At 44.2% G+C, this 27331-nt stretch overlaps 1 protein-coding gene and 1 pseudogene across 1 annotated transcript in view; one reads left to right on the top strand and one right to left on the bottom strand.

Annotated features, from left to right (window-relative positions):
* The window catches only part of LOC124799094, a 704063-nt gene that overhangs the window by 525895 nt on the left and 150837 nt on the right, over positions 1-27331 (bottom strand). The gene's annotated exons all lie outside the window — the stretch shown is intronic.
* On the top strand, positions 8269-8387 carry LOC124799857 (annotated as a pseudogene).

Below are 27331 nucleotides of genomic sequence, written 5' to 3' on the forward strand. Positions count from 1 at the left end.
CATCCACCAGCACAACATGGTCGCCTACCAGCTTCGAACATCATCAAGAGTACCCCAGGAGTTACCAGGTATGCAGTCAGCAGAATATCTGATGTAAAATGTTCATTTGAAGCAGTATTTCACACAGCGCTTCAAAATGAAATAATAGAGATGACAAATATTGAAGGGCAGCGAGTTTATGGTGAACAGTGGACAGATATTGATGGTTCTGTTTTCCATGCATACTTAGGACTCTTACTCCTAGCGGGTGTATATCGATCTCATGGGGAGTCTACAAAAAGTTTGTGGGATAAAGATACTGGGCGAAACATATTTCGAGCAACCATGTCTCATGAAACATTCTGTAAGATATCACGTGTCCTGCGATTTGACAAGAAATCTACTAGAGAGGAAAGACGACGTACTGACAAACTTGCCGCAATTCGTAGTATTTGGGAGAAGTGGGTAGAGGTCCTTCCTAAACTGTATAATCCAGGAGAAAATGTTACTGTTGACGAGCAGTTAGTAGCATTTAGAGGTCGCTGTCCATTCAAGCAGTATATCCCAAGTAAACCGGCAAAATATGGGATCAAAATATGGACCATGTGTGACAGCAAAACTTCATACGTACTGAAAGCCCAAATTTATACAGGAAAGGTGAGTGGAGCGGCACCAGAAAGAAATCAGGGAATGAGGGTGGTATCTGATCTCACTTCTGAGTTACGTGGTCAGAATATCACGTGTGACAACTTTTTTACGTCGTACAATTTGGGGCAGCTGCTTCTGAAAAGGAAATTGACTATGTTGGGAACTATACGGAAAAATAAGCCGGAGCTTCCACACAAAATGACCAACAAGGAGGTACACAGCTCTTCATTTTACTTCACAAATGACACTACTGTGGTTAATTATATTCCTAAGAGACACAAGAATGTTGTACTTATGAGCACTCTCCACCATGATGCGGAAATCAGTGACAGGGCTGATAAGAAGCCAAAAATGATTTTGGACTATAATTCAACCAAAGGTGCTGTAGACACGCTTGATCAGTTATTAGGTACATATACATGCAAACGAAAAAGTAATAGGTGGCCAATGATAGTTTTCTACAATATTCTTGATGTTTCTGCTTATAATGCATACGTTTTGTGGATTTCGGTTGACCCTAATTGGAATGCAAGCAAATTGACTAGAAGGAGAATATTCTTGGAGGAACTTGGAAAGTCACTGATAAAAGAACATATTGCATCAAGAACGCATTTCCCAAGAACAGAAGATTCTTTGAGAATGGTCACAAGCATCCAAAACCCGAATGATGTGGGTGGTGTGTCAGAATCGGTAACAACAAGAAAATCTACAAAACGTGCACGCTGTAAGTTCTGTCCATCAAGTAATGACAATAAAACAAACATGGTGTGTGGAAAATGTAGTAAACATATTTGCAAGAAACATGTAACCTACTTGTGTCCACAGTGCAAGCAGTAAGAAAAGAACTGTAGTATTTTATAAGATGATTGTATTGAAAATTCTGTTGTTTCAAATTTATGTGAATACTTGTGCCTAAACTACAATCAGTAAGAAGAGAGGATTCTAAAGTTGTAGTGCTTTCTATGTTGGAATGTAATAAAAAAACTGTAGTGTGTTCTGTACTGTAGTGTGCTCTAAGATGAATATCTGTAATGACAACTGTCTGTTGTTAGAAAATGTCAATACTTACGTCTAAACTGTCAACAATAAGAATAGAAGTATGGAAAAACTGTAGTGCTTTCTAAGTTGAATGCCTGTAATGGAAACTGTCTGTTGTTTCAAATTTATGTGCATATTTAAATGAAAAATATCCCTCAATAAAGTTGTATGCATTGTTATTATTATTATTATTACCATTATTATTATTATTATTATTATTATTATTATTACTAACAAGGTACTGGAATAGAACAACAATGTCGATAGCTAAAACTGTACCAAAATTTATGTTTCTAAAGCATTTTGATATGTCGGGTCATATTGACCCGAACAGTATATATGTCAAGTAAAAGTGAACAGAACAGCAGGGTTAATACACGTAGCGTATTCTACTGCTTTCTTCTCCAATATAATGACTTCCTTATTGTGGGCGAACATGCTACAGCGCAGCGTGTTCAGGATGGGCCCACGCTGTTTGTTTATCCGCCGCGGCAAAACACCCACAAACGACATCGGCCACAGCTAGCCGTAAATTGCGTCCATACAATTGCAGAGCCCACAGCTTATCGTTCCACAGCAGCGTTGAATTCCCAAGCGTCTCGGTTTCACCACCAGTTCATTTCGACAGAGTGACAAAATTATTAATTCACAACGCGGACCGTCCGGACCCCAACACTCTGCCGTTCTGTCCTCCTTGCTCAGTACTCTCCAACCGTCCTCTCTTCGTCGCCAGTATCTGCGCCCCAGTATCTCTGGCGAGGCCATTACAGACCTCAACACTAGCGACCGGGACACAATCGTGCCGAAAGTCGGCTCACCATGTCGGCGGGCCAAAGTTGTTCCCGACTGGTTTCAAGAACATTCTCGAGAGTTCTAACGAATGGTTTGGCCACTCAGAGTGCCTGACATCAATCTCATCGAACATTCATTGGACACAATCAAGAGGTCAGATAGTGCACAAAATCCTGCCCCAGCAACACTTTCGCAATTATGGGCAGCTATAGAGGTAGCATGGCCCAATATTTCTGCAGGGGACTCCCAACGACTAGACTCCATGCCACGTCGAGTCGCTGCACTACGCCGGACGGGCGATGAAAGAAGGTCCGACACGATATTTAGGAGGTATCCCCTGACTTTTGTCACCTCAGTGTATTCATCACGCGGCAGTTTCAACACCATCTCTGAACATCACAAGCGTCAAAACCTTCATGGTCCCCTAGTGCGGAAACGGTGCACTGTCGCATAAAATGTTACTTTTTATCTCTTCTAAACACCGTAAAATTTTGTATAAGTAGTATTTTATCCCCCACATAGTGTAAAGAAACACCTACTGCAGGGAACTGGAAAACTTTTGCGTTAGTTGGAAATCTCCCGAAGAGTACTGATTAATTTTTTCGATTAAAATTTGCGTAAATATATTGTCTAGACTCTTAAAATGGTTCAAATGGCTCTGAGCACTATGGGACTTAACTTCTGAGGTCATCAGTCCCCTAGAACTTAAAACTACTTAAACCTAACTAACCTAAGATATCACACACATCCGTGTCCCAGGCAGGATTCGAAACTGCGACCGTATCGGTCGCGTGGTTCCAGACTGTAGCGCCTAGAACCGCTCGGCCACCCCGGTCGGCTCTAAACTCTTAGTTATGGTGGCATGTCTGCGTGAGTGAAGTTATTTTAAAGCACAACGTCCTGGAATTCGACTTCTGTTTTTAGAAATGTTGCAACAGTCAGAAATGTTCTGTCGGATGAAAAAGCAATACGGTAGTAATTTCATGAAGTGTGCGAATGTTTACAAATGGGTGGAAAACATCGGAAATTGACGCTAAAGCGTAACCGCCGAGCACGGCTCCGGGCGTCTGGCAGCAGACCGATTTTGGCGTTGCAAATTCGTATTGATTCACTTATCCAAAAAGACCGACAACTATAATTTCAAGAAGCTGCTTTAAAAACTATCTAGTAAGTATTGAGAAACCTCATTTCATCATTCAAAACAAAATGAACTGCCTTAAGACCTGTGCGAGACTATTTCACAGAAACCTTACCATTCATAACAAAGAACAGAGATTTCGTTTTTGAATAGAGCTCAAAAATCGTTTTAGAGCGAAGATGGTGCACTTTAGGATAGGACTCCAACCTGTGACGAAACATGGACACATCATTTTCAGCCGCAGTCGAAGTGTCAAATCATACAGTGGAAACTACCTGAAATTTCGGTATACAGCCATCGGCTGGTAAGCTCATGTTAACCACGTTCCTTCAATTTTTTGTAGTCTATTGGAGGAGCAACACACTAGCAACAAGTGCTAGTAAATCTTATGGGTTGTTTAGTGTTGGCCCATTAAACACTTCGTCCAGAAATGTGCTGGGTATCTACAGCGGTGCTTGTGGTTCCGTTGAGTTTTGTCAATTGGTTGGTTGATGGTGAGGAAAGGGATACTCGGTAATGCGATAACAGACTAGCTTTAACAACAGGCTGGCCCGCTAATTTGTTTTTTCGTTCAATCGTTTTTTCAAGTGGAATGGAACAACTAAAAGAAACCAGTTTTCGCGTCATGTCAGCTGTATAAATGTTCCACTTAATTTGAACAATTGACACAACTATCTGACAAGTGATATGAATGTTTCCCCTCACTCTCCCTGTTTTAGTGATATTACTGAAATATTTTTTCAGCGTTTTCAGTTATATATGAACCATTACTAAGGTTGCCCACTTTTTTAGAAACAAAGTATCTTATTTCAAGGAGTGGCAAATTAAAAGTATGTTTGTAAAAATGAATTCTTTTCAGAACTTATTTATTAATTCCTTAACACGAATCTTTTGTAGTTCTGGCATTAAAAATAGATATTTCTAGGTTATAAAACGTTGAAATAAATGAACAATAACTTTTTCATTCAAATTTATTGAAGGTCTGCCTTTACACCCATCACCACTAACTCTATTCCAGTAAGTGCTGAGGTGAAGCGCACAAAGCATACAAGATACAATTTTTAAAATTGTTTGATGACTTATCACTTCCTTTTTAAGCTTATACTGTCACTAGTTTGAAGGCATTTTTGTGAGAAACATTTGTCACCATTCGTTAATTTTCTTTGAATTCCTCTTGTTAATACACTGATATCAAAAAATGTTTTGCGTTACCCCGGTTCCCAGAACTCCTGAAGATAGACTTTGATTGTGGATCTTTTATCAAAGACACAGTCTCTTGAATTGTTCAGAGAAGTCACTAACCCCGCCCAATGATGTTGACAACCATGCATGAGCAGCGCCGATAAGACGGAGGGTGTCCGACAGCCTGTCACTTCCAGTCATTCCACCAGGAAGGAGGTACACGGCTCGTGTTGTCTGTAGTTCAAGCATTCCTAGACGGTCAATACTGCGGTTCAGTCACGTCAGCGTTGTTACTTTGTGCCAGGAAGGGCTCTCAACAAGGGAAATGTCCACCGTCTCAGAGTGAAGCAAAGCGATGTTGTTCGGACATTGAGGAGATACAGAGAGACAGGAACTGTCAATGACATGCTTCGCTCAGGCCGCCCAAGGGCTACTACTGCAGTGGGTGACCGCTACCTACAGGCTATGCCTCGGAGGAACCCTGACAGCAACACTACCATGTTGAATAATGCTTTTTGAGCTAGTCGTGTTACGACTCAAACTGTGCGCAATAGGGTGCATGATGCCAACTTCACTCCCGACGTCCATGGCGAGGTCAATCTTTGCAAGCACGACACCATGCAGCGCGGTGCAGATGGGCCCAACAACATGCCGAATGGACCGCTCAGGATTGGCATCACGTTCTCTTCACCGATGAGTGTCGCATATGCCTTCAACCAATCAATCGTCGGAGACGTGTTAGGAGGCAACCCGGTCAGACTGAACGCCTTGGACACACTGTCCAGCGATTGCAGCAAGCTGGAGGTTCCCTGCTGTTTTGGGGTGGCATTATGTGGGCCCGACGTACGCCGCTGGTGATCATGGAAGGCGCCGTAACAGCTTTACGATACGTGAATGCCATCCTCCGACCGATAGTGCAACCATATCGGCAGCATATTGTTGAGGCATTCGTCTTCATGGGCGACAATTCGCGCCCTCATCGTGAACGTCTTGTGAATGACATCCTTCAGGATAACGACATCGCTCAACTAGAGTGGCCAACATGTTCTCCAGACATGAACCCTATCGAACATGATTCGGATAGACTGAAAAGGGCTGTTTATGGACGACGTGACCCACCAACCACTCTGAGGGATCTACGCCGAATCGCCGTTGAGGAGTGGGGCAATCTGGACCAACGGTGCCGTGATGAACTTGTAGATAGTATGCCACGACGAATACACGCATGCATCTATGCAAGAGGATGTGCTATTGGATATTAAACGTACTGGTGTGTACAACAATCTGGACCACCATCTCTGAAGGTCTCGGTGTATGGTGGTACAACATGCAATGTGTGGTTTTCATGAGCAAAAAGAGGGCGGAAATGATGTTCGTGTTTATCTCTACTCCAATTTTCTGTACAGGTTCCGGAACCCTCGGAACCGAGGTGATGCAAAACTTTTTATGATGTGTGTAGTTTTGTAATTTGAATCAGCGTTACAGATACTGTTTATTGCATTGTATTTATCTTGTGGACCACTTTTTATCTAGTGATATTCTTTTTTCCATTCCCACACCATTAAGCATTTCTACATTTTGATCCAGGCACGAAGTGCATTATTATGGAAGCGCCTACCCGTAAACATGGACAAAATACTGAACTAAGAACTATTTATTGGCACTCAATGAAAAGAAAATATCGGAACGGCAATAATAGTGACCATAGGTGATAACAGAGTGCAGTAACCAATAATGATTTAACAGTACCAAAATGATCGAACGTTTCCGTTCAGAAGTGAATGCGCTTTACTGCGTCGCTGTTTTCATGCAGTTGCTCTCTCAGACTGGTTTCACTCGCAATAAATGAATGAATAAGAAACCAAATACGCGAAACTGCAACAGACTGAACTGATTGTTTTCATTCAATTGCCGCCACGGACTGGTTCACTCAAAAATGGATGAATCATTGAGCCGATACACATAACTAACGTCGAGTGAGTCGATTGTTTTCCAGTAACCGACTGAATGGATTTTTTCATTCTTTTGTAGCCATTGCTAAACGTGTCAGCAGTTTGCACGTAGTCGGCATAGACTACCTTTGTCAGAGACAAAACTTAACTATCGAACTGTCGTTTGTCAAAGATAAAACTTATCTATCGATTCTGTAGAGCTACTGACCATAAATGGATCAAATGGCTCTTAGCACTATGGGACTTAACTTTTGAGGTCATCAGTCCCCTAGAACTTAGAACTACTTAAACCTAACTAACATAAGGACATCACACACATCCATGCCCGTCGGCCGGTGTGGCCGTGCGGTTCTAGGCACTTAGGTCTGGAACCGCGTGACCGCTACGGTCGCAGGTTCGAATCCTGCCTCGGGCATGGATGATTGTGATGTCCTTAGGTTAGTTAGGTTTAAGTAGTTCTAAGTTCTAGGGGACTGTTGACCTCAGATGTTAAGTCCCATAATGCTCAGAGCCACTTTAAGCCATCGATGCCCGAGGCAGGAATCGAACCTGCGACCGTAGCTGTCGCGCGGTTCCAGACTGTAGCCCTTAGATCCGCACGGCCACTCCAGCCGGCTACTGACCAAATATCACTAAGTTTGATGGCCTCTCCTTTTTTGTTAAAATTATCTACATTTTTATGAATTTCTATGGCCTCTATTAAATAGTTTTCTATAAAAGTACGTCGTTGTAAATCAAATTTTGGTTTCGGAAAAAAACTTTATTTCATGATTTCTTAACTTCAAAGTATGCTCTACTATATCTGTAGCTCTATATACATGGTCCAGTTACATTAATATGACCACCGCCTATGTTAGGTATCAACGCGCAATAATCATTCACAGACGGCGAGCGGCAGCACTAGCAGTGGAGGTTATGTAAACCGTGTCGGCGTAATGCGAAATACAGTGCAGTCGTTCTTATAATGCGTAAACGGAGAAATTTATCTAACGTCCAACGGGCCACGATCATTGGCATTCGGGCCTGGGCTGGAAGCATTTCCGAAACCGCTAAGTTCATACACAGTTGGTGCTCCGCCGTAGTACACAGTGCATGGCAAAATGACGCTGTCCAAAACCGGCTCCGAGGCAACTGTGGTGCACCATGGGCGTTAGCTCACAGTGAACGATGACTGCGGAGGTGTTTACAGACGAATAGACGTGCAGCTGTTGAGCAACTGACCGCCCAGATCAACTAAGGGGCTACCAGCAGTATCTCCTCAACGACTGTTCAGCGAATGCTGCTGTATATGAACCTAAGCAGCCGGCGCCTGGTTCATGGGCGGCCGCTGTGGCCGAGCAGTTCTAAGCGCTTCAGCCCAGAACCGCGCTGCTGCTACGGTCGCAGGTTCGAATCCTGCCCCGGGCATGGCTGTGAGTGATGTCCTTAGGTTAGTTAGGAATAAGTAGTTCTAAGTCTAGGAGATTGATGACCTCAGATGTTAAGTCCCATAGTGCTTAGAGCCATTTGAACCATCTGAACCTGGTTCATGCACCTATAGGCAACGGCCTTGCCGCAGTGGATAACACCGGTACCCGTGAGATCACCGCAGTTAAGCACTGTCGGGCGTGGCCGGCACTTGGATGGGTGACCATCCGGGCCGCCATGCGCTGTTGCCATTTTTCGAGATGCACTCAGCCTCGTGAAGCCAAATGAGGAGCTACTCGACCGAATAGTAGCGGCTCCGGTGAAAGAAAACCATCATAACGACCAGGAGAGCGGTGTGCTGAGCAGATGCCCCTCCTATCCGCATCCTCAACTGAGGATGACACGGTGGTCGGATGGTCCCGATGGGCCGCAAGTGGCCTGAAGGCGGAGTGCTTTTTCATGTACCGTTCATCGACGATGAAGGCCGGAATTTGCACGCCGATACCGCAACTGGGAGTCCACTGTGTGGCGATAGATGTCGTTTTCAGATGAATCACATTTTACGCTTCTTTGGGCTGATGGCCATTTGCGTGTACGGAGTGCAACGTCTGAAAGAAAACACCATTCAAACAGAAGGGAGCGTTGTGGTCTGGGGTACGTTTGCGTGGAATTACCTGCGTGATTGTGTCATGCTGGAATGACACAGTGGATCCATACAAGTATACATCTGCCGTATGGGACCACGTCCAGCCGAACATACAATTCTGTTTTCCCTTGGGACGATGCCATCTACCGGCAGGAAAACGCAACGTCTCACACAGCTCGCAGTGTGTGTGTGTGCGTGGTTTGAAAAGCACAAGGATGAATTTACCGTACTCTCCTGACCACCAAACTCCCCAGATTTACAACAAAGCGAGAATCTGCGGGACCACGTCGATCGGGCTCACGCCATGAATCTCCAACCGAGAAACCTAGCGCAGGTGTCCACAGCACTGAGGTCGGCGTGGCTCCACATCCCTGCCGTTACTTTCCAGAATCTCACTAACTCTCTTCCTGCATATCTTACGGTGTGAAATGTTGTTAGTCATGCTTTTGACAAGTGGTCATATTAATGTGACTGGACAGTGTAGCTTAGCTGTATAAAATATATAAACCTGGGTGTAATTTTAACAGAAAAGAAGAAGCCACGAAAGGTATTGATTTACCAATATCTTTGACAAAAGACAGTTCGATACTGTCTATCGATACTGTTTATCTGTGACGATGATTATAGTTGCCGATCAATTATTGAGTCCTACTACGTTCCTTTTTAGGAGTACTTTTTACGTTAGTCTCCGCCAACTGGCAAGACTGAGAAGTGTTACGAGCACATCTGAATGATGTTCTTCGCAACTCTGGACGAAACGTTAGGAATGGAACTGTTTTGCATGGACACAACCATACAACCCGAAAGATTTACCGGCAGCTAAGTCAGCTGGCAAAAGTCTTCATTTCACTATCAACTGCCTCTTCTATTCAGGCACGATTGAGAAAGAACTCATACGTCGTAACTGACGCTGGAAACTATTGACAGAGCGAGTTGGGAGCAGTTAGTTGCCTCTTCCTCTTTACAGCCCTTCTTATTTTTATCTATTTGGTCCAATGAAAGAAAAGGTTTTTCATTCCACGATGTTCAACGGCAACGCAGAAGTAAAGAAAAACGTTCAAATCTTGCTTCAATATCAAATAAAATAATTCTTCCCTGATAGAATGAGACGCCTCTTAAGGAGATGGGAAAGGCGCATAGAATTTCGTGGAGATTACACGAGAAAAACTGGCCAGGTGCAAGTAGAAGTCGCGCACTGAGGGTTCTGCACAAACTTAATTATGTATGTAGAGAGTTCATCCATTCCGAAAATCGAGAATTGCGACCAGTTTTGGTGTTATCTACATTGATACTAACAAAGTATCGGTCCCATGGATTCCAAAATTTACGAGAATGTTTGAATTAAGAATGTGACATGGTCGCGCAGAAGGCAATCGAACATAATAATAATAAGAGTCAGTAGTCTTCACAGAAGCTGACTGGGCCGCAGTAATCTATCCTGGATATCTGAGGATGGATAAATTCCGAAACGCGTCGTATGACCAATGAAGTTTCTTTTGCCTGATGACTGACTTTTACCATTGTGACACAGTCAGCCTGAATGCAGAACTATTGGCTGTTTTAATTTGAAGTCTGACGTCAAATTACAAATGACAAAAGAAATATTTTTTCGTGTGATATGATTAGAAATTAACATTTTTCGGATTATTCCTTTTCTTGTACTGTGAAACCTTGTTTCGCCAATCGTCACCGCTGTAGATAAACGGAAATAGCCCTATAGTTTTGATGAATGAGTTTTCGAGTATGAAAATGTATTATATAAATGGCCCTATGTTATGATTGTACAGACTTGGAGGCTTCACTTTCTTGCTCCGCCAATGAACCATAGACCTCAGTAAGTGACAGATTTCAGCTTGATACGTCAACCCGTTCTTGAGAATAAGGCTTTTTAGTAGTTGGACAGACATGATGTACTGAGAACTATGGATGAAGGGCAACAGGCAGATTCCATATTCCTAGATTTTCGCGAAGCATTTGACACGATGCCCCATTGCAGGCTGTTGACGAAGGTATGAGCATATGGAAGTAGTTCACAGATATGTGAGTGGCTCGAAGACTTCTTACATAATAGATCCCAGTGTGTTGTCCTCGACGGCGAGTGTTCATCAGAGACTAGGGTATCGTGAGGAGAGCCCCAGGGAAGTGTGATAGGACCGTTGCTGTTCTGTATATACGTAAATGATTTGGCGGACAGTGTGGGCAGCAGCCTGCGGTTGTTGGGTGATTATGCCGTGGTGTACGGCAAGGTGGCTAAGTTGAGTGACGGATACTAGACGACTTAGACAAATTTTCTGGTTGGTATGATGAATGGCAGATAGCCCCAGATGTAGAAAAATGGAAGTTAATGCGGATAAGTAGGAAGAACAAACCTGTAACGTTCGGATACAGCATTACTAGTGTGCAGCTTGACACAGTCAAGTAGTTTAAACGGCCCCTTCCACCGGAGGTTCGAGTCCTCCCTAGCGCGCGCGCGCGTGTGTGTGTGTGTGTGTGTGTGTGTGTGTGTGTGTGTGTGTGTGTGTGTGTGTGTGTTGTTCTTAACATAAGATCGTTTAAGTAGTGTGTAAGCCTTGGAACCAATGACCTGCGCAGTTTGGTCACTTAGGAATTCACACACATACATACAATCAAGTCGTTTAAATATCTGGGCGTAACATTGCAAAGCGATATGGGGTGGAACAAGCATGTGAAAACTATGGTAGGGAAGGCAAATGGTTGACTTCGATTTATTGCGAGAATTTTAGGAAAGAGTGGTTCACCTGTAAAGGAGACCGCATACAGGACGCTGGTGCGACCTATTCTTGAGTACTACTCGAGTGTTTGGGATCTGTACCATGTCAGGTTGAAGGACACCGAAGCAATTCGGAAGAGAGCTGCTAGATTTGTTACCGTTAGGTTCCAACAAAACCTAAGTGTTACGGAGATGCTCCGGGAACTCAAATGGGAGTCTCTACAGTGAAGGCGGCGTTCTTTTCGGGAAAGACTACTGAGAAAATTTAGAGAACCGGCATTTCAAGCTGACTGCTGGACGATTCTTGTGGTGTGCGTACTGTAAGACCTTCAGTACACACACCATCAGATTATTTGACTTGTCGCTCTAACGAAGTAGGCGAGTGTCAGCAATATGTCTCGTGGTCTTATTGTGGCGTGTTTATCTTCTGCCGTTAGGTCAGACGATAGAAATGCCACTTGCACGCTTGGAGTAGCCGATTGACAGCGACCAAAATTGACAATCTGAAGTTCCTTTAATATTGGTACGTTAATCTTATTCTCACATATATCTCTGATACTTGACAAAAGTGTCTACACATTTATCTTCATGGATATGTACAGGAATATGGTAGTCTTATTAGGCGCAGACTGAAACTTGACTATAGACTGGCACAGACTAAGGTAGAACTCGTACAGACTGGTACAGACTAATGCCGACTGGTGCAGACAAATGCAGACTGACTAATCGGAGGTCTGTACACTCGTTATAATACCTCGCGCGTTCATGTATCACTGCGCGAGTGTGATCCGCGAGGTGAAAGGTTCTACGTTATCAGCAATCTCATTGGCTGCGTTACATATTAATACTCGGATCGGCGGAAGCAGAATTTGGTCCGTCTCTATGGCAGTGCCATCTCGTAGTGCGGAGACGGACGAGCGCCGCACCTGCGCTGTTGTACTTAGTGGGGCGCGCTCTAGTGGGAAAATTGTGTACGCGCTGACTACGCGGAACTCAACAATTCTGTAGCCGCTAATACACATCGCGCTTAAGGACCATGAAGATACGAGAAATTAGTAGTGACTTGTGGAGTGTCTATGTAGATGTAGATGAAGATGTAGAGAGAAACTGACAGACAAAACTGCGACGCTATAAGGCTTCGACTTTTATCGTTTGTAGCACGGGGCCCTAAAAGAAAAGAAGAATTGAACTGTTAGAATTAACCCTTGTTGATGCACAGCTATTTATCTGTTTTATTATTGGATGACTCTCGTAGAAAGAGATCCAGAGGAATGTCTCAGCACTGGAGGCTACGCTTCCCTCTCCACGGATTAGCGGCAGAGTTTTCTCGGCCGAGTGCCGCTCTGGAATAGACTAAGCTGAGTAAAAATTTAAGAAGGACCCGGACAGACAAGAGACAGAGGCAGGCCCGCGCGCTTTTTCAAGCCAGGCCTCGCCTGGGGAGACAGAGAGCGCGCTCGCTTTTTCACGCCACGCCAGGCCGTGTGAGAGCGGCTGTTGACGTGCAGCCGCGGGCAGGGCGTCAAGTTGTGGACACGGGGGACGCGACGCCGGCCCATTGTGCCCGCTGCCCGCCAGACGACTCCTAATTGTCCGCCTGCGCCGGCGCCGCCTCCGCGCCTTGCGGCAGGTCGCGGGCGGCCGGCCGGCCAGCAACGAGCCAGCACAGGGCGGGGCTTCGCTGTCTCCCGGCAGAGCGCGCGCGTAAAAGTCCGCGCAGGAAGCAGCGGCCGATGCCCAGTGAGCAATTTTCTTCCAAAGGGCTGGGATGGTTTATTCCTTTGTTCGGAAGTGGAGGCCGTCACCGTTTGACCACTTCCGCTGAGTTGACAGAATCTCCTTCAAACGATTCTAGTTTCATTTTCCTGTTAGTTATATACCACCGGCCTTTAAAATTGCTGCACCAAGAAGAAATGCAGATGATAAACGGGTATCCATTCGAAAAATATATTATACTAGAATTGACATCTGATTACATTTTCACGCAATTTGGGTGCGTAGATCCTGAGAAATCAGTACCCAGAACAACCACCTCTAGCCGTAATAACGGGATCATACGCCTGGGCATTGAGTCAGAGTTTGGATGGCGTGTACAGGTACAGCTAGCTGCCCATGCAGCTTCAACATGATACCACATTTCATCAAGAGTAGTGACTGGGGTATTGTGACGAGCCAGTTGCTCGGCCACCATCGACCAGACGTTTTCAATTGGTGAGAGATATCGCGAGTGTGGTGGCCAGGGCAGCAGTCTAATATTTTCTGTATCCAGAAAGGCCCGTACAGGACCTGCAACATGCGGTCGTGCATTATCCTACTGAAATGTAGGGCTTCGCAGGGATCGAATGAAGGGTAGAGACACGGGTCGTAACACGTCCGAAATGTAACGTCCACTGTTCGAAGTGCTGTGAATGCGAACAAGAGGTGACCGAGACGTGTAACCAATGGCACCCCATATATCATCACGCCAGGTGATACGCCAGTATGGCGATGACGAATACACGCTTCCAATCTGCGTTTACCGCGACGTCGCCGAACACGGATGCGACCATCATGCTGCTGTAAACAGAACCAGGATTCATCCGAAAAAATTACGATTTGCCATTCGTGGACCTAGGTTCGTCGTTGGGAACACCATCGCAGGCGCTCCTGTCTGTGATGCAGCGTCAAGAGTTACCACAGCCGTGGTCTGCGAGCTGATAGTCCATGCTGCTGCAAACGTCGTCGAACTGTTCGTGCAGATGGTTATTGCTTTGCAAACGTCCCCATTTGTTGACTCAGGGATCGAGACGTGGCTGCATGATCCGTTACAGCCATGTGGATAAGATACTGTCATCTTGACTGCTAGTGCTACGAGGCCGTTGGGATCCAGAACGGCGTTCCCTATTACCCTCCTGAACCCACCGATTCCATATTCTGCTAACAGTCATTGGATTTCGACCAACGCGAGCAGCAGTGTTGCAATACGATAAACCGCAATCGCTATAGGCTACAATCCGACCCGTGATGACTGGGTGTTGTGTGATGTCCTTAGGTTAGTTAGGTTTAAGTAGTTCTAAGTTTTAGGGGACTGATGACCATAGATGTTAAGTCCCATAGTGCTCAGAGCCATTTACAATCCGACATTTATCAAAGTCGGAACGGGCTGGTATGCATTTCTCCTCCTTACACGAGGCATCACAACAACGTTTCACCAGGCAACGCCGGTCAACTGCTGTTTGTGTATGAGAAATCGGTTGGAAACGTTCCTCATGTCAGCACGTTTTAGGTGTCGCTACCGGCGCCAACCTTGTGTGAATGCTCTGAAAAGCTAATCATTTGCATATCAGAGCATCTTCTTCCTGTCGGTTAAATTTCACGTCTGTAGCACGTCATCCTCGTGGTGTAGCAATTTTAATGGCCAGTAGTGCAGATGTATAATAGCTTCATGATGATGTGCACAACATTTCTTTAATGGTCATAGTTACTGAGATATTTGCATCTGAATATGACACTGCGTGAAATTCGAATAAGTTGCCAATGACAAATAGGGTTCGCTATGAGTTTGCATTCGGTACATATTACACCATATGATGCTGCATATGATATTCAGCTAACATATTGAATTTTTCATTACACTTCGTTGGAGGTCTGTATCTGTCATTAACCTTGTGATAACTGATTTGACATAGCACGCTCATTTACGATCGTACGCGTCAGTGAAAAGGAAAGAATGAAATATTCATAACATTCTTCGCATTTCATGAAGTTTTCAGATACAGCAATGAGATTTTTGCAAATGATAGCACACAAGGGGGAGAATATTTTGTCATGTGGTTATTACAGAGTTATTTCACTAATTGCCGGCCGGAGTGGCCGTGCGGTTCTAGGCGCTACAGTCTGGAACCGCGAGACCGCTACGGTCGCAGGTTCGAATCCCGCCTTGGGCATGGATGTGTGTGATGTCCTTAGGTTAGTTAGGTTTAAGTAGTTCTAAGTTCTAGGGGACTGATGACCTCAGAAGTTGAGTCCCATAGTGCTCAGAGCCATTTGAACCATTTCACTAACTAGAGACCTTTTCGATGAAAGAATGTCATTTTCAATGGCCATCAATAGCTGGTGAAATAAAAATGCTGTGAGTTTTGGAACAGCATAAGTGAATACATTGTACAATTATTTTTGTACTGGGGATATGCTTCTTCATAACCTATTGACCTTACTTTTTCACAAAAATTTAAAGTTTGTGGTGAGGTCTTATGGGACCAAACTGTTGAGGTCATCGGTACCTAACGCTGGTGATGATGAGGTCCCATACTCCGAGGGGCGTAGGGGACGACGCGGGAGACCCGCACACCTGTACTACGGTTCCTAGTGGAGGTGGTTTGCATTGCCTTCCTCCGACCGTAATAGGGATCAATGACGGTGATGAAGACGACACAACAACACCCAGTCATCTCCAGCAGGAAAATTCCCTGACCCGCCGGGAATCCAACCCGGGACCCCGTGCGCGGGAAGCGAGAACGCTACCGCAATACCACGAGCTGCGGACCCCTAACCCTACACACTACTTAATCTAACTTAAACTAACTTACGCTATGGACAACAACTACACACACCCATGCCTGAGGGAGGACTCGAACCTCTGATGGGGGCAGCCGCAGCGACCGTGACAAGGCGCCTCAGACCACGTGGCTATCCGGCGCGGCCTTAGTTTTTCTCCGTTCCACACTTGATAAACTTGATTAAAAAAACTATTTGACAATTCTCTCGCACTTGTATCTGCACAACATATTATTAAGGTGACATCGTGTAGATTAAACTGTGTATCGTGTAAATTAAACTGTGTTTTGGTGAAAGAAGAACGTTTTAATACGGCAATACAACAAACGTATCCTTCATCCAAAATTCGCCACACATGACGCTTCTCTGAAAGCTACAAGTAGTTAAAAAGCCAGGTGAAAATAAATCACTTCTTTGGTTGCACGTTGAGTGGAATTCTTTCTAGATATGAACCAAAGCAGAGGTGACAGTAGATCCTTTTGAATCTACATCTGCATCTACATCCATACTCCGCAAGCCACCTGACGGTGTGTGGCGGAGGGTACCCTGAGTACCTTTATCCGTTCTCCCTTCTATTCCAGTCTCGTATTGTTCGTGGAAAGAAGGATTGTCGGTATGCTTCTGTGTGGGCTCTAATCTCTCTGATTTTATCCTCATGGCCTTTTCGCGAGATATACGTAGGAGGGAGCAATATACTGCTTGACTCCTCGGTGAAGGTATGTTCTCGAAACTTCAACAAAAGGCGGAACCGAGCTACTGAGCGTCTCTCCTGCAGAGTCTTCCACTGGAGTTGATCTATAATCTCCGTAACGCTTTCACGATTACTAAATGATCCTGTAACGAAGCGCGCTGATCTTAGTTGGATCTTCTCTATCTCTTCTATCAACCCTATCTGGTACGGATCCCACACTGCTGAGCAGTATTCAAGCAGTGGGCGAACAAGCGTACTGTAACCTACTTCTTTTGTTTTCGGATTGCATTTCCTTAGGATTCTTCCAATGAATCTCAGTCTGTCATCTGCTTTACCGACGATCAACTTTGTATGATCATTCCATTTTAAATCACTCCTAATGCGTACTCCCAGATAATTTATGGAATTAACTGCTTCCAGTTGCTGACCTGCTATATTGTAGCTAAATGATAAAGGATTTTTCTTTCTATGTATTCGCAGCACTTTACACTTGTCTCCATTGAGATTCAAATGCCATTCCCTGCACCATACGTCAATTCGCTGCGGATCCTCCTGCATTTCAGTACAATTTTCGTTACAACCTCTCGATACACCACAGCACCATCTGCGAAAAGCCTCAGTGAACTTCCGATGTCATCCACAAGGTCATTTATGTATATTGTGAATAGCAACGATCCTATGACACTCCCCCGCGGCACACCTGAAATCACTCTTACTTCGGAAGACTTCTCTCCATTGAGAATAACATGCTGCGTTCTATTATCTAGGAACTCTTCAATCCAATCATGCAATTGGTCTGATAGTCCATATGCTCTTACTTTGTTCATTGAACGACTGTGGGGAACTGCATCGAACGCCTTGCGGAAGTCAAGAAACACGGCATCTACCCGTGAACCCGTGTCTATAGCCCTCTGAGTCTCGTGGACGAATAGCGCGAGCTGGGTTTCACACGACCGTCTTTTTCGAAACCCATGCTGATTCCTACAGAGTAGATTTCTAGTCTCCAGGAAAGTCATTATACTCGAACATAATACGTGTTCCAAAATTCTACAACTGATCGACGTTAGATATATAGGTCTATAGTCCTCCACATCTGTTCGACGTCCCATCTTGAAAACGGGGATGACGTGTGCCCTTTTCCAATCCTTTGGAACGCTACGCTCTTCTAGAGACCTACGGTACACCGCTGCAAGAAGGGGGGCAAGTTCCTTCGCGTACTCTGTGTAAAATAGAACTAGTATCCCATCAGGTCCAGCAGCCTTTCCTCTTTTGAGCGATTTTAAATGTTTCTCTATCCCTCTGTCGTCTATTTCGATATCTACCATTTTGTCATCTGTACGACAATCTAGAGAAGGAACTACAGTGCAGTCTTCCTCTGTGAAACAGCTTTGGAAAAGGACATTTAGTATTTCGGCCTTCATTCTGTCATCATCTGTTTTAGTACCATTTTGGTCACAGAGTGTCTGGATATTTTGTTTTGTTCCACCTACCGCTTTGACATAAGAGCAAAATTTCTTAGGATTTTCTGCCAAGTCAGTACATAGAACTTTAATTTCGAAGTCATTGAACGCCTCTCGCATAGCCCTCCTCACACTCCATTTCGCTTCGTGTAATTTTTGTTTGTCTGCAAGGCTTTGGCTATGTTTATGTTTGCTGTGAAGTTCCCTCTGCTTCCGCAGCAGTTTTCTAACTCGGTTGTTGTACCACGGTGGCTCTTTTCCATCTCTTACGATCTTGCTTGGCACATACTCATCTAATGCATATGGTTTTGAACTTTGTCCACTGATCCTCAACACTATCTGTACTTGAGACAAAAGTTTTGTGTTGAGCCGTCAGGTACTCTGAAATCTGCTTTTTGTCACTTTTGCTAAACAGAAAAATCTTCCTACCTTTTTTAATATTTCTATTTACGGCTGAAATCATCGATGCCGTAACCGCTTTATGATCGCTGATTCCCTGTTCTGCGTTAACTGTTTCAAATAGTTCGGGTCTGTTTGTCACCAGAAGGTCTAATATATTATTGCCACGAGTCGGTTCTCTGTTTAACTGCTGAAGGTAGTTTTCAGATAAAGCACTTAAAAAAAATTCACTGGATTCTTTGCCCCTGCCACCCGTTATGAACGTTTGAGTCTCCCAGTCTATATCCGGCAAATTACAATCTCCACCCAGAACTATAACATGGTCGGGAAATCTACTCGAAATATTTTCCAAATTATCCTTCAGGTGCTCAGCCACAATTGCTGCTGAGCCAGGGGGCCTATAGAGACATCCAATTACCATGTCTGAGCCTGCCTTAACCGTGACCTTCACCCAAATCATTTCACATTTTGGATCTCCGTCAATTTCCTTCGATGCTATTGCACTTCTTATCGCTATAAACACGCCTCCCCCTTCACTGGCCAGCCTGTCTCTGCGGTATACATTCCAATCTGAGTGAATGATCACTATGCAAGTGTTGGTATGAAGGGGCTGCATTCCATATTTACAAAAACATGAAAGTAGGCTTCAATATAGAACAGTACTTCTCCTCCAGCAGTTCGCATTTCCTCTAAAGCGTATTGACCGCAGTCGCCATCACTACCGCTCTCCCCACACATGCCCTGCCAATTGTGCATCTACAGGCCACGTTAATCTGTGTGGACTCTTATCAGCCGGTTCCACACCAAACATGATGCCTTGCAGCTGCCGCCATCACACGCCTCCGTGTTCTTACTTACACTTCCTTTCATAGAAACTGAAACACAGAGAAATCGAATAAGATAAACATTGCAACGTAGATTAAGTAAAAATGTGTTCAAAAAATATCGGTACTTTTTATTTTTAGAAACAATCTGTGCCATATGGTACTTACAGCCAGCCGGCCAGGGTGGCCGAGCGGTTCTAGGCGCTACAGTCTGGAACCGCGCGACCGCTACGGTCGCAGGTTCGAATCCTGCCTCGGGCATGGATGTGTGTGGTGTCCTTAGGTTAGTTAGGTTTAAGTAGTTCTAAGTTCTAGGGGACTGATGACCTCAGCAGTTAAGTCCCATAGTGCTCAGAGCCATTTGAACCATTTTGAACTTACAGCCAGCTTATCTCTGGCCTTTCGGCTCAGGTTGGCTACAGGTTTAATTTGAGAGGCCCACTGCTTCGATTGGTCGTGCACACGGCAAGCAGGCAATGCCCTCTTGCGTACGGCATGGGAACGTGTGCAGCTCTGGCAGCGGCGTGGAGGCGGAAGGTTGTTGGCGAGAGTGGTTCAAAAAATGGCTCTGAGCACTATGGGACTTAACTTCTGAGGTCATCAGTCCCCTAGAACGTAGAACTACTTAAACGTAACTAACCTAAGGACATCACACACATCATTGCCCGAGGCAGGATTCGAACCTGCGACCGTAGCGGTCTCGCGGTTCCAGACTGCAGCGCCTAGCACCGCGCGGCCACTACGGCCGGTTGGCGAGAGTGCTTCGGTATGTTGTGCAGTGGGCCACCTCAAAGTTGTGCCAGCTTCTCCGTTCCCTGAAGGTAATTCTCTGACACTTTTGTTGAATGGTTTTGGACTTGTGTTCAGATGTTGCTGCGGTTTTGAGTGTTACAAGGATCAGTTGGGCAGTCATCGAATTCGTTTGGTTTGTTGCAGTTGTGATTAAATTTTCATGTGGTTTTAAGAGCTGCACAGATCACCCGGGCAGCCATTGTCTTTGTTAGCTTTGTAGAAGTTCGTTGTTTAAATTTACCTGTGGATTTAGGTACTGTTAAGATCAGCTGGGGAGCTGTTGAGTTCATCTGAGTTGTTGTTATTGTTGACTGAATTTCCTTCGGTTTTAAGTAAGTTGTACAGATCAGTCAGGCAGCTGTTGGCATGCTGCAGATTTTGCTTATTAAATATTAAGGTGGAGTTAACTGCTGCACAGCTCAAGCTAGCAAGCCTGCAGGTTGTCCTCAAGGCAGTTTTGAACTGAAGGAATCTGTATCTGATATTTACCATTTCCATTACAGTTGCAGTAGTATTCGTTGGACTGCACAAGGCGATAACGAAAGTGTCCATTTACGTCTGAAGGCAGGAATAATAATAGTTTCAGAGTGCTGTGAAACAAGTATACCTTTCACCCTTGATTATCTGAAATTAGTGTGTGTCCTTGTGGCCCGAGTGGGTTGTCAGTTCCGGCCACTCATCTGGTTGTTGAAATAAGTGCTTCTTAAGGTATTGCTATTGTAATGATTCCCTGCCATCCCTTCAAGAAGCATTCTTGGGATCGAGCTCGGGTTACGTATCTTATTTATTACCCTACATCAATTTTATTCTCTTCCGATAGTACACACTTATGGCAGCGCATATCTCTAAGAAGAGGACTTATCTCATGACGTGATGCAAGAAGAAATAGGGTTAAACAGGGAAGAAATATGAACTCCAGTATTGGAATCGAAATTTGAAACAGATTTTGGCGACTTAGAATGAAATAAGGCGGAAAGGACAAATAACATTCCATACGAATTTCTAAAATCAATGGGAAAAGTGCCAGCAAAGCGACTGTTAACGTTGGTGTGTAGAAAAGATGAGACTGCCGATATACAAACAGACTTGTGGAAAACCATCATCCACACAATTCAGAAATAGCAGGAGCCAACAATTGCGAGAAGTATAGCACAATTAGAGTAAAAGCTCATGTATTCAAGTTACTTACAAAACTAGTACACAGAAGAATGGAAAAGAAAACTGAAAAACTATTAGATGACAATCAGTTCGGTTATCAGAAAGGTAAAGGCACCAGAGAGGCAGTTCTGACGTTTCGGTTGATAGTGGAAGCAAGGCTGAAGAAAAGTCAAGACACTTTCATAGGATTTGTCGACTTGGAAAAGGAGGTAGACCGTGTCAAATGGTGCAAAATATTGAAAAGATATGGGTAAGCCACGCGTAAAGATGGGTCGGGTAATACACAATATGTACAAGAAACAAGAGGGAACAATAAGCGTGGAATACCGAGAACGAAGTACTCAGGTGAAAAAGAGTATAAAGCGATGACGTAAGTTCAAGAGTGAGATTGAATTTCAAGGTGGAATGATGTCAACGATGAGATTCTCTGACGACTTTGCTATCCTCAGTGAAAGAGGAGGAGAGTTACAGGACCAGTTGAATGGAATCAACAGTCTATTGAGTACAGAATATGGATTCATCTACATCTACATGGATACTCTACAAATCACATTTAAGTGACTGGCAGAGGGTTCATCGAACCACCTTCACAATTATCTATTATTCCAATCTCGTATAGCGCGCGGAAGGAATGAACACCTGTATCTTTCCGTACGAGCTCTGATTTACCTTATTTTATCTTGGGATCGTTCCTCGCTATGTAGGTCGGTGTCAACAAAATATTTTCACATTCGGAGGAGAAAGTTGGTGATTGGAATTTCGTGAAAAGATTCCGTCGCAACGAAAAACACCTTTCTTTTAATGATGTCTAGCCCAAATCCTGTATCGTTTCTGTGACATTCTCTCCCATATTTCGCGATAATACAAAACGTGCTTCCCTTCTTTGAACTTTTTCGATATACTCCGTCAGTCCTATCTAGTAAGGATCCCACACTGCGCAGCAGTATTCTAAAAAGAGGACGGACAAGCGTAGTGTAGGCAGTCTCCTTAGTAGATCTGTCCTGCCAATAAAACGCAGTCTTTGGTTAGCCTTCCCCTCAACATTTTCTGTGTGTTCCTTTCACTTTAAGTTGTTCGTAATTGTAATACCTAGGCATTTAGTTGAATTTACGGCTTTTAGATTAGACTGACTTATCGTGTAACCGAAGTTTAACGAGTTCCTTTTAGCACTCATGTGGTTAACCTCACACTTTTCGCTATTTAGGGTCAACTGCCACTTTTGACACCATTCAGATATCTTTTCTAAATCGTTTTGCAGGTGGTTTTGATCTTCTGATGACTTTATTAGTCGATAAACGGCAGCGTCATCAGCACACAACCGAAGACGGCTGCTCAGATCGTCTCCCAAATCATTTATATTGTTAAGGGACAGCAAAGGGCCTATAACACTACCTTGGGGAACGCCAGAAATGATTTCTGTTGTACTCGATGGCTTTCCGTCAATTACTACGAACTGTGACCTCTCTGACAGGAAATCACAAATCCAATCACATAACTGAGACGATATTCCATAAGCACGCAATTTCACTACGAGCCGCTTGTGTGGTACATTGTCAAAAGCCTTCCGGAAATCCTGAAATACGGAATCCATCTGCGCACGACGCATTGTTGGTGAGATGTCTGATACGGTCGAAACGATTGCTCTACGCTTGGTGAGAAACTTAGGCTGCTTAGTTTGGCAAGTGCAACATCAAAGTCGACAGCGTCAGAGGCTTTGCTAAAGTCTAAGAAGAACGTGATCGGATGTTGATGTGTGCCAGAGACTTACGGTTACCCCTCACTGGCCTGCAGCCCACGCGAACAACCTGCTGGGGAAGCAGCCTTTCATTTCTCCGCCGCACCGCAGTACGGCCGGACCTCTGACTGTGGCGTTGCCCTCGCTTCCGCCCCACCTCCACACCGACTGAGTTAGTGGCGGCTGGTGGCAGCTGGGGGCGCGCTTGGTCGCCCCGGCCTTCCCAGACGGCTTGTTCCCCGCTATACTCCTGCCGCACCTCGTCCACTACAAGCCACAAAAAGTATTCACACTTCTCTCCTTGGCGACTGAGTTTCTGGCTGATCCAGTTAAAAGGTGGTTCTCTGTCTGACGAATAATGCTAATTTGTGACATGTATAATTAAGGGGACATTGTATCTCCTATGCAGCCAATGTTAAATTATCGAATTTTGTGACCCATTATCTTGGAAACTTTGAAAGACACCAGCTTACAATTTTCCATAATTATTAAATGCACCTTTCTAATTACACTGAACTAGAATTATTACTAAAACTGTATTGTGTGGCATGTTTTTGTTTTTCTTTAAAACACCCAATTTTTTGACAAATTGGTAAATAATTGAACATAAAAACCAAAAAACTCAGGATATTTTAATTATTCTAGTTCCATATGTGTTGAATCTCACACTTCGCATGCTGTGAAAATTTCATGTCTCTACGATCAGTACTTTTTTAGAAAAGGGGTCATTTATTACAAAAAAATGTTGTTCAGAGATATTGATGTTTAAAACCTTTTTTATTACAAATACTTATAAAGACTTACATTTCTGCATCTTTTGTGCGCTAGAATTGGCCTCACCCATAGTGTCGCAACAGCCCAGTGCTTGCCTCCTTTTCTTCCTCGCTTCTTTTGTCATTTGCTGAGCGGCTAACTCTGCTTCACGTACACAGCTCATCCAGTTCCCGCAGTCCTTTAGCTGTGTTCTGTCCACTTCTTACCCCTGTTTTCTCCAGAACCTTAAGTCTTTCATAGTTCCCACCATTAGAAGTTATTACAGCATCAGATATTGCAAACTTTAGAGTCCTAAGGCCAGCAAATACATTTTTAGGCACGGCACCACACAACATTATTGAAGGACTCATTCACATTCTGGGTCTTCCCATGTAAACAGTTCTTTAGTAGCTCAGGATTTGCCAAATCTCTGTAAATAGGTTTTATTGCCTCCATTACTGTCCATAAACTTTAACCACTGTCACCCGTTTCTAAAGTTACTTTCCTTTTCGATGCACTACGGGTCGTGGACACTTCAGAAACATTATCGTGGTTTCCTTCAATGCTAGCACACACGTTTCAAGTACTTCAGAAGAAAATGCAGGTCTCACATATCTGTTACCCGCAAATTTGCGTTTCTTGAAGGTACTTCTACGTATAGTAATTTTATTTACGTATAAAAAGCAATAGCAGTTAGCTTACTATACAAAATAGCCAATAGTCACACTACATTCAACGAAAACTAGTATCAGGAACAGAGGACTGATTTGTGTATTCGTAATGCCAACTTCCGTGACGTGGCAGCAGGCACAAAACAAAGCAATTCACAGCCTTCTAGACTGTGTAATTCCCAAGATATGACTGCTCAACTGATGCACTATATGAGTAGCCACGAAATTTTACAGTCCCATGTCAACATTCAAAATATTATTTGAAAGACTCACAATTGTCTGATTTTAATGTATTATATGCCAAAATGTTCAGGGAAGTCCAAATTACAAATTTCAACGAATTTCAAATACAATGTCCCCTTAAAGAATTTACATCTGCATCTACATGTCCACACATGCCCTGCAAACCGATATGATATGTGTGACAGAGTGTACTTTCCATTGTCTTACATTATTTCCTCGCATTCCCTTTGCAAATGAAGCGCAGGAAGAGTGTCTAAATTCCTCTCTGTGCACTGTCTTGTCTTCGCGATCCCTAAGGAAGATGTAAGGTTGTACATAAACGCAGAAGGCAGTCAAATCTGCCGGTCTCAGTGTTGTATTTGACCAAGAACGGCACCTGTGTATTGACCTCAGTATGTTGCAAGTGTCATTAATGGTCGGAACAGTATTCTGTGTAGTTGAGAATACATTATGTTGGGGCTAAATGACTTCAAATAGAAAAAAATTATGGCTGCTCTTGCGATGGATGCTTCCGCAACTGAGGTAGCCAAAGTATTTGGTTTTTCAAGAGGACTGCATCAAAGATTTATACTGCATACAGGGAAAGCGGAAAAACATCATCCTCTAAGAATGAGATTTTGATTTTCACTCTGCAACGGAGTGTGCGCTGATATGAAACATCCTCGCAGATTAAAACAGTGTGCTGGACCGAGACTCGAACTCGAGAACTTTGCCTTTCGCGGGCAAGTGCTCTACCATCTGAGCTACCCAAGCACGACTCACGCCCCGTCCTCACAGCTTTACTTCCGCCAGTACCTCGTCTCCTACTTTCCAAACTTCACAGGAGCTCTCCTGCACAGTGAAAATCTCATTCTGGAAACATCCCCCAGGCTGTGGCTAAGCCATGTCTCCGCAATATCTTTTCTTCCAGGAGTGCTAGTTCTGCAAGGTTCGCAGCACAGCTTCTGTGAAGTTTCGAAAGTAGGAGACGAAATACTGGTGAAAGTAAAGCGTGAGTCGTTCTTGGGTAGCTCAGATGGTAGAGCGCTTGCCCACGAAAGGCAACGGTCCCGAGTTCGAGTCTGGGTCCGGCACACAGTTTTAATCTGCCAGGAAGTTTCATCATCCATTAAGTCACAACGCGGACTAAAGAGTGTGTTGAGTGATCATGACTGTCGGTCACTGAAGATGACTGTAATGATAATAAGACGGCAGCTACAAAATTCAGTGCACACTTGAATTTTGTACTCTGAATCCTGTCAGCACGAAAAAGAGTACGCAGGGATCACCATAACCAAGGAATTGCAGGGCGAACTTGAGTACCTAAACCACTCATCAGTGATGTAACTGCCTGTGACAGGAAAACGTGATGCTGAAGACACAAAACATGGACTATGGGACAATGGAAGAAAGTCATTGTGTCGGACGAGTCTTGTTTCACACTTTACTGAGTTTACGTTCCAAGAGTGAAACAAGGCGGGGGTTCAGTGAAGGTTCGGGCAGCCTTATCGTGGTATTCCATGGGCCCCACTGGTACTCTGCTAGATCTCATCACTGCCAAGTATTCTGTGACAATTCTGGGTGATCAGGTCCATCCCAAGGCAAAATACTTATTTCCCGACGGTGGAGCTGCGTTCCAAGACGACAAGGTACTTGTTCACAGAGTTCGAGTCGTCCAGGACTGGTTTTGTGAGCACGAGGCTTAACTGTCGCGTCTCCCATGGCCGCCAGTCACCAGATCTCAGTATTATTGACCCTTTCAGATCGACTTTGCAGAGGAGGGTGCATGGTTTATATCGACATCACAGAAAGAACGGTATAAGATTGCCTTGAAACCAATACAGGATCTCTATTCCTCCAGTGTGAAACGACGATGTTCTTTTGAATGCCAACGGATTTCCTGTACCGTATTAGCCATGCTAATGTGTTGTGTTATTGGTGTTTCCATAATGTTGTCTACCCACTCCCCCTCTCCCTCCCCCTCCCTAATTCCGCAGTGTGTGAATTATGTGAACTACTACTTCCTCTGCTTAAAAATTTTTACGTCTCTCGGCTACCTTATTGTTGGCCAATTAACCTTTCCCACAAGGTATATTTGTTGCTCATATTAAAGGGACATTGTACGCAAAATTCGTTGAACTTTGACATTTGCTGTTTTCTACTCCATAATGCACTTTGGACTTTCCTGAACATTTTAGTACTACATTAAAATCAGACAATTGTGAGACCTTCGAATAATATTTTGAATGTTGACTTGTGACTGTCAAATTTCGCGGCTACGAATATGCTGCCACAGTTGAGCAGTCATATCTTGGGAACTACACTGTCTGCAAGGCTCTGAATTGCTTTGTTTTGTGTAGGACATGTCAAGAAAAGGATGGAAACACGTCTGCTTAACGTAAAAACTAAGGTGGGTAATACAAAGCTGTCTGATGTCAAGACAACAAAATGTGCTGGAAGACTAACGGACAAAGTAATTGATGAATTACAGGAATATTATGGGAAGGCCATCAGCGATTACTGTGACAAGTTAGAGAAGATGAAAAGAGCTGTGTGGAGCATTTTCTTTCAACGAAT

Source organism: Schistocerca piceifrons, chromosome 5 (assembly GCF_021461385.2).
Source record: "Schistocerca piceifrons isolate TAMUIC-IGC-003096 chromosome 5, iqSchPice1.1, whole genome shotgun sequence".
NCBI classification, from domain to species: domain Eukaryota; kingdom Metazoa; phylum Arthropoda; class Insecta; order Orthoptera; family Acrididae; genus Schistocerca; species Schistocerca piceifrons.